This window comes from Lithobates pipiens, unplaced genomic scaffold, assembly GCF_037356315.1.
Source record: "Lithobates pipiens isolate NorthernLeopardFrog02 unplaced genomic scaffold, aLitPip1_a1.2 Scaffold_13, whole genome shotgun sequence".
NCBI classification, from domain to species: domain Eukaryota; kingdom Metazoa; phylum Chordata; class Amphibia; order Anura; family Ranidae; genus Lithobates; species Lithobates pipiens.
Genome location: NW_027507718.1, coordinates 477,734,707 through 477,749,300, shown reverse-complemented (window position 1 = coordinate 477,749,300; position 14,594 = coordinate 477,734,707). Strand labels below are relative to the sequence as shown.

Below are 14,594 nucleotides of genomic sequence, written 5' to 3'. Positions count from 1 at the left end.
AAAAGGCAAATGCGCTTTGCACTACAAGTGCACTTGGACATGCAGTCACTGTAAATCTAAGGGGTAGATCTGAAATGAGTGGAAGCTCTGCTGATTTTATCATCCAATCATGTGCAAGCTAAAATGATGTTTTTTATTTTCATTGCATGTCCCCCTCGGATCTACAGCGACTTTACTTCCAAGTGCATTTGTAGTGCAAAGTGGATTTGCCTTTCATAAATAATCCCCTTTAAGTCCATGGTAATGCACCATAAATGTGCCTATAGCAGGGGTCTCAAACTTGTGGCCCTCCAGCTGTTGCAAAACTACAACTCCCATGAGGCATTGCAAGGCAGACAGCTACAAGCATGACTCCCTCAGGCAGAGACATGATGGGACTTGTAGTTCAAGCATTTATCAAATCTCAGTGAGGTGGAAAAAAAACACTCCCCCACCCCCCCTCCTTAGGGAAACACTTTGAGGGCGTCTGGGGAGCGTTTTTAACATGCCCGATAAGTGCGTTAAATGCCCCCACAATGGGTGCGTTGGTTCACATTAGCGTAACCCTTCGATTTTTGTATGTGAACTCAGCTTAATGGTGAACGAACACTATAAGGCCCGAACATATCAGTAATGTAACTGCTGGTGACCAGAGAACAGCCGACTGCAGCGCTGTGAAAAAAGGAACAGCGACCCAGAACACAGCGGCCACCGATCAGCAAAATGTAGCGGAACATTTGTATATTCATCATATGAAAGATTCCAATCCAGAAACTATAATCAGAGAAAGTCATGTTAACAAGACAGGGAGTATTTATACTCAAAAAATCCATGGAGTATTACATAACACATGTAACATATGGAAATCCAAGCCAAACACCACCGAGCTGTAAGATTAGAAAACAAACCACGGGCCCCATATACAGCTGGTGGATTATATAACGTATAATATAATACAGGCCTCGGAATTTGTACTACTAAGTGGACTCTGCCAAAAAATAACAACCGCCGGGACCCACCCAACACAGGGATGTTCAAAAAGCAGCCGAGGAACTACAAATTCTCAGAAATCCCTGCACACTGGAGAAATGTAAAGCCGTCTGTCCCCATTGGGGAGAATTACCATCACTTCCTGTTCTGGAGACACAGCAGGAAGGGGACACTTCTCCAAAAAAAAGGCTTTAGGTAATCACATGTTATGCTGCATATTAGTTGGCGTCACGTTAAGGTAAATTAGGAGGAGCATTAAAAAAGTAGGGTTGCCTTTTTTTTTTCCAAGCCAAACCTGAACACTTTAGCAGCATATAAATTTTTTTTCTTTTTTAATATACAAATATAGGACAAAAAGACCTGGGACACCTTTGGGCACACCAAAGAGAATGTGGCACGCATAGCGCCCCCTCACCCTCCTATCAGGTGCTGTTCTGAGCTACATTCCTGTCTGAATAATGTGTCCAGGTTTCAGGGGGACAGAAATCCAGACACATGATTCAAAGCCCGGACTGTCCGGGTGAATCCCAGTCAGATGACAATCCTAAAAAAGGGTATATGAACCATGCAGCCTACAGGAAATACCCTCAGAGAGTTGTCACCAGAACAAGCATCCCCAGTGGAAATTGTCCTCTCTATTCCTGTTATAGTGACAAACATTTGGATTAGTCTTGGAGACAATGGTCATCAGGAAAAAGACAGAACTCTCCATGACTTTTCTGGGGACAACCCAAAAGTTGTGATTTTCTTTTACCTTCACTTTCAGTGATAACGGTAAACAGGAGGAGGGTGAATACCCCAAAATGGGGGCACAGACAGCAATAAAAACCCGACAGGGGTTCTAATCCCTTTGCACTCTTTTCAAAACTAAAAAAAGAAAAAAGTTTGGACTCTAAATACACTTTAACCATTTGTCGCCCGCCCAACGGTGCAGCTCTTGTTCTGGATGTCATATGATGGCTCACCACAACGGCCACTCGGACGCGTAGCGTGGCGATCACGCCATGTTGCTAGGACCCCGATCTCTGTAAAGAGCCACTGACACGGCTCTTTACCCATGTGATTGGCTGTGACCAATCACAGGCGATCACATGTCAATGCGGAAGTGGCAGTAACTGTCTCTCCTCACACTGACAGTGTGAGAGCCAATCAGCGGCATCTCCTCGCAGGGGAGGACGGGACAGGTAATCAGGGCACTGATCAGATTACAGTAAAGCCCCAGCAGTGCCACCAATCAGTGCCTATGAGTCAAACAAATCAGTGCCCATTACTGGTGCCAGCCAGTGCTGCCTTTTAGTGCCCTGCCAAAATATGGGATTTCCTTCCATTTTTACTGATAAGTCACTCAAAGAGGGTGAATCTCCCCAACTGGGCACAGACAGCAATAAAAACCTGACAGTTGCTTGAATCCCTCTCCACTCTATCCAAAACTAAAACAAAAAATAAAAAATAAAGTGATGTGGCCACTATACATATAAACACATAGTGGAGTGGATCACCTCAATGGGAGTTTTCCTGGCAGGCTTTGGGGATTTCCCCCATGGCCTAATGGTAATGCTTTTAAATACAACATTTTTTTCTAGTCTTGAGAAGAGTAGAACCCATGTCAGGTGTTTTTTTACAGTCTGTGCCCCTGTTGGGGAGATCTACTCTTTTTGTCCTGGTGACTAAGGATGAGTTCAGGCGTGTTCGCATGGAACACGTGCAGAGCCTGCCAGGAAGTCGGTGCAGCGCTGCGCTAATCACAGGCAGTGAGACATCGCCCCGATGTGCGGCTGCAGAGATTGGACAATGTCTCACTGCCTGTGATTAGCGCAGTACTGCGCCGACTTCCTGGCGGGCTCTGCACGTGGAGTGTGCGATCACACCGGAGCTCATCCTTACTGGTGACTACGAACCACGAAAGTCAAAGAAAATCTGAAATTTTGAGTTGTCACCAGAACAGGAAGTTCAGGGGAAATTTTCCAACTGGGACACTAGTTCTAGTGACTTCCAGGGATTCCCTCATTTTGGAGAAATTTCTTGTCACTTTCTGTTTTGGCTACGGAACAGGAAGTGAACAGAAATCTCTGCAATCGGACACAGTGCAAAAAAAAAGCTGACAGGGGTTATAACTCCTCCCTTACTAAATCCAAAATAAATAAAAAAAAAGTTTATTGCCTTTAGTTCTACTTTAAATGATGGAATCAGGCAGACTGACCCCACACCTTATAGCTACTCACCTCCAACGGCATCTCTGTTAAAGGGGTGATAACAAAATTTACATTAAATTAAAAGTGCGGCAGAGAAAAGTCTATGTGTAGTGTTAAAGAGAACTTTTTTTTTGCTGGACGTGGCTGGCATTAGGCGAATGATTTACGCCGTACAGCGAGCCTCTTAGTAGAAAGGGGGTTTTGTAGCGGCGAATACCCAGACCATTTAGCGCACTTTTAACAAGGTGATACTTAGGGCGAACTGCCACAATCATAAAACCTTGTTTGAACAGAAACAGCATTCGAAAGAGAACGTCTGAACCTCAGAGTCAATGGCGGGGTCTTTCTAACACATGCAAATCCCGCCATGGAGCAGCTTCGTGGCACGAGGAGTCAGCACTGACGCACGCAGGTCAATAGTTAAATGTGCGATAAAAAGGGAGCTTCTTATGTTTCTCCATGAAGACAGTCTTGACAAGTATGGAAATCTTACATTAGGAGATATGTAGAGAGCACTACAACCTATTACAGCACTATATCTGGAGATCTGACTTATTTGTATGCGGATTTGCTAGCTGAGCTATTCAGGAAAGTTTGTACTCGGGCACCCAACAATGCTGGACGCCTGGCAGTCCCACTGATCCTTTGGCCTTCGTACTTGAATTTCAGACCTGCAGTATATTAAACCTGGCCAGATCAAACCTAGCTCAGATCACTTTTCAGAGGTGATTTACAAGCAGTGAGGCGGCGTTTATCACCTCCTCATTGCCTGCTGTATATCCCACTGGACCCTGCACTAGTGCACCACAACCACATGCATTACCTGCGTTTGCAGGGTACTCACAGAGCGATCGCAGTTACTTGCATGGGTTGTGATCGTCTGCCAGTAGCTTCCATCGAAGGCAAAAGGGGCATCAATCATTTCTTCTGTGACTGCCAAGCAAAGCATTACGTGTGCGCTCCCAGCTGCAGCTAAAGGAGAGTGGTTGTCGGGCAAAAAAAAATTAAAAATGGCACAACCACACCTACTAGATACGCTGAAGAGAGAAAAAAAATGTAGCAGATTCCTCCATCCACATGGTATACAGCCCAATCTCCTGCTGCAGCTGTCAGATCAAAATGTAGCTGCATCTTATAGGATGCAACTGCTGTTCAGCCACAAACTTTATGTCCATGCGATTTGTAAATGGAAGGATGTCAGAGTATAAGCAGCTTAAGTCAGATCTCCTGATCTGGGTGGGGCTGCCCAGCAATCAGCATTTTCAGGGAGGACGACAGCAACGGCTGCCTACATTTTACACAGCAGAGGTTTCCTGGGTGGCTTAGCTGCCATGTCAGCTGGAGGAACATTTTAAGGCTTGTTCAAACCAGTCTTGCAGTCTTGATGCATGGACAAGGCAATCTGCCTTATGTCCTATTTTCACCTGCTACTTAGATTTGTGCCAAAAAATTCAGATTGCATTTTTGTGCGCAGAGTTGAATGAAATGTCAACTAAATAAAAAAGCCCGTGAGCATGAGGGGGTTGTAAAAACACGTCACTTACAACGTACCTACAGAACATAACACATGCTCACTTCTCACAAAAATCATAGATAGCATTTTGCAATTACTGGACAGGCAGTGAGCTACATAAGGAAAACCTATTAGGGTGGGCTTTAATGCCCAGTCACCATACATATGATCATGGCGGCCACCCAGCATGCCGACTGCTCTTAGTCATGGCTTCTTATCGGGAACCACCAGGACAGAATTGGGAACCACCAGAAGATATCCTTAAGGCAGTGGTGGTCAACTTTCTTGATATGTGGGGCAACATGCGCCGTCCTTGACCTCACCAAATTTATTAAATATTCAGTGTCAGAGACAGCAGACACACAACAGGATATAGTCAAATGATGGGAATGATACAAGAGATGGCCAGAGACTTGCCGACACGATACAAGAGATGGCCAGAGAGACTTGCCGACACGATACAAGAGATGGCCAGAGACTTGCCGACACGATACAAGAGATGGCCAGAGACTTGCCGACGCGATACAAGAGATGGCCAGAGACTTGCCGACGCGATACAAGAGATGGCCAGAGACTTGCCGACGCGATACAAGAGATGGCCAGAGACTTGCCGACGCGATACAAGAGATGGCCAGAGACTTGCCGACGCGATACAAGAGATGGCCAGAGACTTGCCGACGCGATACAAGAGATGGCCAGAGACATGCCGACGCGATACAAGAGATGGCCAGAGACATGCCGACGCGATACTAGAGATGGCCAGAGACATGCCGACGCGATACTAGAGATGGCCAGAGACATGCCGACGCGATACTAGAGATGGCCAGAGACATGCCGACACGATACTAGAGATGGCCAGAGACATGCCGACACGATACTAGAGATGGCCAGAGACATGCCGACACGATACTAGAGATGGCCAGAGACATGCCGACACGATACTAGAGATGGCCAGAGACATGCCGACACGATACTAGAGATGGCCAGAGACATGCCGACACGATACTAGAGATGGCCAGAGACATGCCGACACGATACTAGAGATGGCCAGAGACATGCCGACACGATACTAGAGATGGCCAGAGACATGCCGACACGATACTAGAGATGGCCAGAGACATGCCGACACGATACTAGAGATGGCCAGAGACATGCCGACACGATACTAGAGATGGCCAGAGACATGCCGACACGATACTAGAGATGGCCAGAGACATGCCGACGCGATACTAGAGATGGCCAGAGACATGCCGACGCGATACTAGAGATGGCCAGAGACATGCCGACACGATACTAGAGATGGCCAGAGACATGCCGACACGATACTAGAGATGGCCAGAGACATGCCGACACGATACTAGAGATGGCCAGAGACATGCCGACACGATACTAGAGATGGCCAAAGACTGCCGACACGATACAAGAGATGGTCAAAGACTGCCGACACGATACAAGAGATGGTCAAAGACTGCCGACACGATACAAGAGATGGTCAAAGACTGCCGACACGATACAAGAGATGGTCAAAGACTGTGGGCATAGTACAAGAGATGTCAGAGAACATACTATAGGAGTTATTGGAGACATGCTTCAGGAGACAGACTGGAGACACATTACACAAGACTGCTAGACATTATTGCTACAAGGCAACAGGGAAACACGTTCGTCTCTGCAGGGGTCCAGGGAACCGCATAAAAAGCAACAAAGAACCGCAGGTTGGGAAGCAGTGCCTTAAAGTGGAAGCTCCGCTTATTTGCTGCCACATTTAGTGCCTTTACAATATTTGTAGCTGCTGACTTAATTGTTTTGCGGGGGTGCTGGACCTCCTCTTTAATGGTTTAAATAAAATTCTGATAAATTGCTTAGATATGCCACAATCCACACATCTCTCTTCATACATGTACCAACATTTATACAGTCATGAATACAGCAAGTACCAAAGGGCAGTAGGTGGCCCTCAGGCCTTCATTGCCTCATGCATTCATTTTGTGGCCGACAATAGTGATAAACCTGACCAGTCTGCCTAGCCTGTGAATATCAGTCTTAGTCTGGCAATCGGCTCACATCCCCCGTAAGGCCTCTTGCACAGAGCAGCTTGAAAAAGCTCAGTACAGTTTTTTTTACTGAGCTAAAATACAGCCAATTGTAATCTACCTATGCACACAGGTGCCTAAACAAGCGCCGTGCATTCTTCAGTAAAACAAAAAAAAATAGGAAAAACTGCCTTTTTTGGTCAGTAATTTACATCTTATGCGTGCAATTTGCGCACAACAAAAAACACGAGAAAAATAATGCGCGCAAATACATACAAAAAAAAAGTCTGAAAAAGTAAATGCTCAAACAGGAGTATCATGTGCAAGAGGCCTAAATGTGACCACATGTTCCAACCCGACACAATCCCAGAAAACGTGGTCTGGGAGCCGAGCGCGGATTACATTATAGTACTTCACTGAGAACAGTCTAATGAGTTCCCAGTATAAACAGTTCCCAGTGCCCTAATGTCAACTGTCAGGGTTCTGGTTTGTGTTAGATTTCAAAACCTGCCTTCAGGAGGTTCATCTACTATTTAAAGAACCAGCTGAACCAAGAAAAAAATAAAAAAGGCTTTCCTTCCTCGCTGAAGTCAAAGCATACAATTACTGTGCCAACGACACACAGAAGAAAGTCCAGAATATATTCCCAGCACGGCGAAAGCCACAAAATCACTGACTTGTTTAACCCGTAAAAAAAGCAGAAGGAAGAACAAGGGCTCAGGCTGCTGAGAGAAAACGAGACGCTTAGCGGCACGCCTGGACGGGTCCATTCACAGGGCCCTCTCTATCCCCAGCAGCTGGGGGTTCCTGCTCCGGCCCAGCAAAGCCTGCCAGGGCCTCAGCTTGTCCCTTTAAGACTGAGGCAAAGGACTTTGTTTAAATCACCAGGCTAGCAGGGGAGATAGCTGTCAGTTTCCAAAAAAATAAACGGTGCAGGTGGGCCTTGCCTTAGAATTCTCCAAGGGGCAGATGGTGATTGGGGACATGGCAAGCTGCAAAGCTATAATGACAGTAGCATAGATCATCATGAGCCATAGCACATACCCCATATGTATGGCTTTGCCTTGGCAGAAACCCAGTTCAAAAGCCAGAGGGTGTTTTGACCCATAACATACAAATAGATAAAAATTTGCACATACAATATATAAAAACGAAATATATGGCTTCCCCTTGGTAGAATACCCCTCTGAGTCAAAAAGGCAGAGGGGGTTTTTTGACATGTAGAGGTACAGGGGTGCAACTACACCTAGTCTTAAGATGTGACAGACTATCAGCCAATACAGATGATTGATACATAGCAGCCTTTTTTTTACAACCTTTTCAACACAAAGGAACCCTTGAAATAACTTTCCAGTGTCAGGAAACCCCTACTAATAATGACTATGTGTACATCTCATGATACATTAGTGTGATGGTCAGTGGTCAAAATGCTCCTTATACTTGTGGTCATTGGGAAGAATAACCCTCTTACAGATAGCTTAAGCCCCATACACACTATCAGTTATTCTGCTGAGTTTTTCCTTCAGATTTACCAAAACCATATAACACGAGGTCAAATCTTAGGAGTTTCAATGTGTGTGCAATCAGGAAAAACTCAGCAGAAAAACTGATAGTGTGTATGGGGCTTAAGAAGATCAATGGTGTCAGTGGGAACTTATCTGAGAGGCAGCAATTGGTCATCACTCAAGGAACCCCTAGAAACCTCTGGACGAACCCTAGAGGTCCATGAAACCCTGGTTGAGAAACCCAAAGATAGATTTTTTTTATTTTTTTCGGGTTTGCCTTGACAGAAGTCCCCTTCAAGAGGGTTGTTCAGGACATGGTAGGGTACAAGGCTGCAACGACACCAAGTTTTCAGACAAGATAGAAGAGCATCCGCCATATATATTCCCCTTTGGGAGATAGAAGGTGGCTTGGGACATGGCAAGGTTCAAGGCAGAGGTACAGCAGAGCAACAGCTATAACGTATGTAGTAGTAGCTATGAAGTGATATCAGCACTTGATTTATGTATGCGTCATAGCTTTGCACATATACTGTGTATGTATGTATATATCTTTGGCTTGGCAGTAATGTCCTTCAAGAAGCCGAGGGTATGTTTGGGGACACAGCAAGCTGCAAGGCTGTGACAATAGAGCATTATCAGCCATAACACAATATGTGAATGTGCAAAATATACGTGAAATTCTGCGTAAATTGATGTAAATTTATGAGCACTCCTACTGTCAGGCTGGTGGCACAGAAGACAAGGCTCTATATAAATCTATATTTGCTGGATCCAGCCAACAACGTTCTGGCTTGTAAGCCCATTTCAGCGTTTTACAGCAGGAAACGAGTTAACAGATTCCAGCAGAAAAGGCTGCACTTCCCTTCGGCTACCACCATCACAGCGACTTCACACAAAGCAGGATAAAAAACACAATTCCTCTCCGTCTAAACAAGATGTCAACAATGCACCACTAGAAACCCGGCTGGGATTAAGAGATCAGAACGTCGGCCATACCTACGGCTCGCCGATCATCAAGGGACAAAAGGGGACAGCGTTGCAATTTCATTTGGCGTGGAGGTCAGCGGACCGCTTTAAGCAGCAGCAGAAAGAATGGATGTTAAGGGATGACAGCTATGAGATCATCTGTGAGCCGTCTGCAGGTCATGACAAGCCGAGGGGACAGAGGAGATATGTAGGGTGGATGGAAGGAAGGAAGGAAAGGGTCTAGAGGTTGGGGGTAGACAACATAAGCAGGGCAATGGAGGAGGAGGGGGGGGGGGGGGGGGGGACATCCAAGGCAGCCCTGTCCCTGGAAACACATGTGTACCTGAGCAGCACGCTGCCTTCTCGTACGCTTCCATCTATATGATGACACGAGCTCAGCACACGACACAAATAAGTACTCCCCACCGAAAACACGCCTCTCCTTCCGCCCCAACCCTGCCCACAGCCTCCTCTCATTGGACAAAGCTGCTTCTGCTGATTTTTTTTTTCTTCCTTTCTTTCCCTTTTACAGCTTTATTGCACTTACAATAAACACAATCTGGAGCACAGCTGCACTGTAGGAAATGCAGATTACTCATCACATGTTCAGATAAGACTATATATATATATATATATATATATATATATATATATATATATATATATAAATATATATATATATATATATATGTCAAGCCAAGAGGTCGCTCTTTCAGCCTTTTTTTTTTTTTTCAATCATTAACAATTTCTTTTCAATCTTTAAGTTTTAATACCCGATCATTTTTTTTTTTCCCCCAAGATGTCATTTTTTGTAATTTTTTTTTTTTTTTTGCTCAGCCTTTATTTTCAATCACTGAAATTTTTTATTATTTTTTGCAATTTTCATTTTATTTTTTCAATCTTTAATCTTCAATTATTTACACTTTTTTTATGGTTTTATATTTAATTATTCTAACTTATCTTAATCTCTATTTTTCACCAGTTGATTTTTTTCTCTCTTTTTCAAATTGACATTTTTAGTAACTGAAGTTGTTTTTTCAGTCTTTACATTTTTTTTTTTCTTTGCGATCTACACTAACAAAATTGTACTATCAAGTTGAAGCTCCTCCTAGGCATTGGACTGCAGGAGGGAAGAAATTCCTTTGAATAGGGAGAACTACAAGTTCCAGCATACCCGGCTAGCCGGCTGTATGCTGTGATTTGTAATTTCCCCACCGATAATGGAGACAGCGCTTTTTTATTTAAGGTGTTTTATTACTGCTTATTTTGTGTTACAAAACAAAGCTCTAAGCACTTATTTTAATTGAATGCGGCTTTAAAATTGTGCGACTTCATCTGAAATCACATGACTTTAAAAGCCGCACATCAGTGTGACTTGGAAGACATCTGTGAGGCTTTATGCACAGATGTCTATGCAAGTTGCATCCGAAATCGCCAAAAAGTAGTGCAAGAACTACTTTTTTAAATCGATGCGGCCCTGCAAAGTCAGCGTTGCACGGATTTGAGCAGTGCCATTGCCAACAATAGGGTGCGATCTGTCAAATTGCATGACAAGACGCTCCAAGGTGAACGAGGGCTAGACTAGGTTTCACACCTAGCGTCCCATGAACGCGCAATGATCGCACAGAAGTCCACACACCTTTTTCCGATATAGTCTTGCGTCAAAGCGCATGGTATTTTGTTTGGCGCACAGTTAAGCTGCATGTGGGGAAGGTGCCCTTGAAGTTCCATTAACAATGATTGGCCACAGAAGCATACCTACTATAAGGATGCACGTTTTTAGCCTACTGCAGAAACACAAAATGATGCAATTTTCTATGCGTTCCTGCATCGCATAAGTGGAAACGAAGGCCTAAGGGTGATTTTCTGCAACAATTCCCTTTGCAGGGTGACCGGTGTTTTTTTTCTGAAGGATCTGCTCGCTATGCGACAGCGTGCCCGCATTTTGGCACGTTCAGGTGCTGCATGTTTAGGGAGGTGCACCTATTTCAATAGGCTGCCCTATGTGCCACAACCCAAGTGTGGCCATTTCTCCTTAAATTGCGCGGCGAGCAAATTCTCATGCACTTTAACAAGGTGCATTGGGGTGCCATTAAAAATTTCTGTCGCCGCAGTGCACCTGCAAAAAAAAAAAAAAAAGAAGGGGTGCGTTTTTGCACACCATGGGAATGCAAACGATTTTGCGTCCCTTTCTGTGTCGTAAAAGCGTGAGCATGTCAGATTTAGGTCAGCAGCTAAAGCTCACCACGCACGTTACAATCTGATTGTACAATCTCCTTTAGATCAACAAACGACTATATAGTTCCCAGGCCTGCCTGATTAAATATAAAATCAAATGGATCGCTCAGGTCGGGCCTTAAAGTAGAGCTCTGCTCTCTCCCCAAAGAAAAAAATTTAAAGTCAGCAGCTACAAATACTGTAGCTGCTGACTTAATATATTCGGACACTTACCTGCCCACAATGTTGGAAACCTAGCCGATTTTCGGATCAGATGTCGGGTGGTGCCACTGCCATTGGTGGTAAGAGAAACCGGTAGTGAGGCCTTTCAGCTTCACAGCCCATTCCCTATTGCGCATGCGCGCTGTGCTTTCTAACTGGCTCGGCGGCAGGGGAAGGAGGAGGGGTGCCGAACTTCTGAGGGACGTTACCGCAGCACAGTCGCTCAGAAGTGGAGACAGGTACCTGTCAAAAACAGGTGCCCGTTCCCCCCCCCGAAAGGTGCCAAATGTGGCACCACTTTTGGTTGGAACTCCGGTTTAAACCACAGAGTTTTGGTAACTCTAAAGTTGATTGTACAAAGATTGCAACATGTATGCTGGAAGGTGAAAGTCTCAGAATGCCTGCAGGCAAGGCACTGCTGGGCTCTGTAGTCCCACAAGAGCCAAAAGGTTGCCTACAACTGCTCTACGCCTATGAAGCCGCCAGGGCACCCATGATGTAAAACTCCCTATCATTCCACGTAAGCCGCAGGCATTTTTTCTATAGTACAAGATCAAAGCAGGAAACGAGAATGATGGCTCTATAATCCAGCACATTAGATACATCTGCAACTACTAGACTGCAACACGACACGGTGTGATTGTAAAACCAGATTACTAAAAGCGTTTAAAACTTTGCCGTGCCTTCAGTCACACCAAAGAAAATTTTTTTTCTACCGTAGACCGACCGCACAAATTATACCGCACGCACAGACCGCACTTTAACTAAACTTTCTCACGCTCCTTTTTTTTTTTTTCCCTTGAGCTATCCCCTAGAGATGGCAGGGAGAACAGCACGTCTGTCTATAAATATATCACTGATGTAGTATTAAAGCGCCACACGGTGGTGAGAAGGAGAACATGCGACTTGGTAAAAGACTTATGATGAGCCTGCAGCCAAAGTACAGCAGGAAAAATTCTCTTATATACACCAAACAGCAGGACAGGATTTTCAGAATAAAGCGAAGATCAAGTATCAAGATAAAAAATGAAGGGCGATAATGCAGGAAATAGGACTTCAAACCAGTATGGGGGGGGGGGGGGGGGGGTCCGCACAAAACTTAGAAATTATTATTTTCCCAAAGAGTAGTTGATGCCTGGAACAAACTTCCAGCAGAGGTAGTGAATCAGGAAAAACAGCAAGCGAATTTAAACAAATTTAAACATACTTGGGACAAAACGAACAAATAGGTTAAAAAATAATAATAATAATTATATATACACTGTGAATATATATATTTTATTTTTTTTAATTCAAAGTATCACTGGATCTGGATATATATATATATATATATATAGATAGATAGATATATATCTATCTATATATACACACACACACACACACAAACACACATTTAAAATCACAATGTACCACTGGAGATATATATATATATATTTATTAGAGCTATAGATATATATATTTATTTATTTTTATTTTTTCTATTTAAAAAACAACTAGTTTAACAATAAAACCATACATAAAATATGTCTGGCTTATTTTTAATTGTAAATTTTAAACTAGTTTTATGTAAAAAAAAAAAAAAAAAAAAACACTATAAAAACAATATCAAGTAAAAAATTAATTTTTTTTTATCATAATGGTCCCACCTGTAAACAGCAGAACATAGACTGCAACAGGCAATAAGTGAAAACCCCTAACAATGAACTTCTCTTATTGGCTCCCTTTTTGTTTAACAATACCATTTTAATATTATATCTGCAGATGTCGGTTGATCCTGCTTGAAATCCAGAGAACTTCCTGTCCTCTCTGCTTGTTGCTGCACTTTTATCAGTTGGCATTTTTCCCACTAGCACCCCACTCTGTGTGATGAGCATGGGGAGAAGGGAAGGTTTCCTGTAGTTCTAACACACTTCCCCTACTACCTATGGGTGACAACGCTTCTAAAGATACAAGTACAGTGAGTGGGTGTGGTCACCAGGTGCAATTAAGAAGGGAAAAAAAAACAATTATATTAGGACTAGTAAGGTACAATATATTACATTTTTCTCTTGGGGTAAGATATATATTTAATCTTCACTGTGTGGAACAAACTTGCCCAATACAACCAGATTTCTTGCTTTGAGAGAAGTAAACGGACATATTATGACCTTCATTTCTTTGACAGTTACTTTTGTTCCAGTGAATTTTTCTGCAATGCATTAAAAAAAAAATGAGGCCCGGTTCACACTTGTGCGATGCGGGAACCCTGCGAATCCACTGCGACTCGCACAGCAGTTCACACTGCCATATGGGAACTGCAGGGGGGGGGGTCAAAACATTGTTAATGACACCCCCATGTCAGCTTGCATACCGCACTGTGAACTGACAGTTCGGACATGAATCCGATTCTGGTGTGGGCCAAAAAAAAGGGTCCTGTGCGAGCTTGGTCCGAATGCGATGCAATATCGGCCATACAATCTGCATCGCACAATTTGCACTGTGGTGCGAGTCACATGCGATCTCACAGAGCACGCTGGTGTGAACGGGCACTACAAGGTAATCTATAGCAACAACTGGTCAACTCTTTACTTAGCGTTACCAAAGGTGATTTCTGATTGGCTGCAATGGATTACTGATCCTAATAAAAGTGTGCTTTATGGGCTCTATGGACAAAGGGATAGCTTTTTCTCACTAATTAAACAAATAGGCAGACCTTAGTACTTGGGAAGTGCTAGAGCCCATAAGCACTAATCAGAATATAGTTTATCTAAAGTAACACTGTAAAATGACTTCTGATTGGTTATTATGAGGTACTGCACACAAAAAAAAAGTATCACCCTTGTAAAAGGCACACTTCCTGTCCTTGACATCTATGATATTTTCAGGCTAAAGAGTCATCAGGCACAGCATGGTGGTCAGCGTGGGCCAGAGACATAAAATGATTAATAAAAGAAGACCGCAGCCAGAAATGACATCTCCGGGGCAGCACGGGATCATT

At 43.8% G+C, this 14,594-nt stretch overlaps 1 protein-coding gene across 3 annotated transcripts in view; it reads right to left on the bottom strand.

Annotated features, from left to right (window-relative positions):
• Positions 1–14,594, bottom strand: part of FAM53A (family with sequence similarity 53 member A) — a 96,077-nt gene that overhangs the window by 79,629 nt on the left and 1,854 nt on the right. Inside the window, exon 1 of one of the 3 annotated variants that reach the window (XM_077477938.1) lies at positions 9,522–9,619. The exons of 1 other annotated variant lie outside the window; for it this stretch is intronic. The gene's annotated coding sequence lies outside the window, so the exon portion shown is untranslated. Of the gene's footprint in view, positions 1–9,208; positions 9,396–9,521; positions 9,620–14,594 lie in introns of those variants that run through there. One more of the 3 variants, XM_077477939.1, reaches the window with a different exon arrangement.